Genomic DNA, 1,018 nt, shown 5'->3' with positions numbered 1-1,018 from the left:
TTAACTAAAAGAAACTAAGGATTCGTAAGAGAAACATCTCAGTCTTTGCTTGGCCCAGAGATGCATAAGATAGCTTAAATCGCCTTGTGCTAGAAAGCAAGAAAACTTTCTAAAGTAATGTCAAAAAGACATGAGAACCCACCTAAAAGAAGCTACCACTAGCCAAAGTTGTGTCATGAAAAATTATAACAAATCCTCCAGTCAACTGAAATCTATTAAATCTATTAGACGGCCATGATTCCCTAGCAATGAACAATAAATAAATAACATGAAGTCTTTGAAAAGAAGGTGAAGAAGTTATTACTGCTGAGCTTTGTTATTTATTTGGCATTATTGGCTCATCTATTGTATCCATAAAGAATACAGAAATGAATCGTGCTCTAAACATAACAGTTAAAGGCATTTTCTGACACAAGGTGAGACTATCAGTGGAAAGACTTCATAATTTGTGACAGACAAAGGCATGGAAAGTATCCAAAATTCGATTATATCCGTTTTTAAATGACGCAAAGAATAAGAAGAAATGTATCCCGTACAGATGTCTTTAGAGATATTTGGAAAAAGCAGTCACCACCATGATGCACAAAAGGGGGTCATTTCCACTAAAAGAGCAGTAAGGCGCAAGAGGTGATGAGCAAGGTTATCATCCAAGCCTGCTCATGCAAGTTGAAATAAGTGACAACAGGCAACAGAACGGAACCAACCTTCAGACAAAAATGAGTGCAAACAAAACAGAATAGGCAAACAAAGATAAAACAGGCGGAGGTGGTTATCCAAGAACCTAAGACTCCTCTGCAGAAACCAGAGAAACCAACAACGAAGAGTCCAGCCTCTAATGAAGGCAAATGAAAAAGAAGCAAAGTCCAATTAGTGTCATACACCAACTCTCACCGCTGGTCTCCGTATATCTCTTTGTATCCATCTAGAGGTATTTGTGTCCACTCTTTTATAAATGCAAGTTTTTGGTAGCTCTAGGAAAACAATTGAAAGGAGAAGATACTACCTCAGTCCATTTTTT

The sequence above is a fragment of the Cebus imitator genome, unplaced genomic scaffold (genome assembly GCF_001604975.1).
Source record: "Cebus imitator isolate Cc_AM_T3 unplaced genomic scaffold, Cebus_imitator-1.0 Scaffold65, whole genome shotgun sequence".
In the NCBI taxonomy this organism is placed as follows: domain Eukaryota; kingdom Metazoa; phylum Chordata; class Mammalia; order Primates; family Cebidae; genus Cebus; species Cebus imitator.
Note: the sequence above shows the minus strand (reverse complement) of the source record.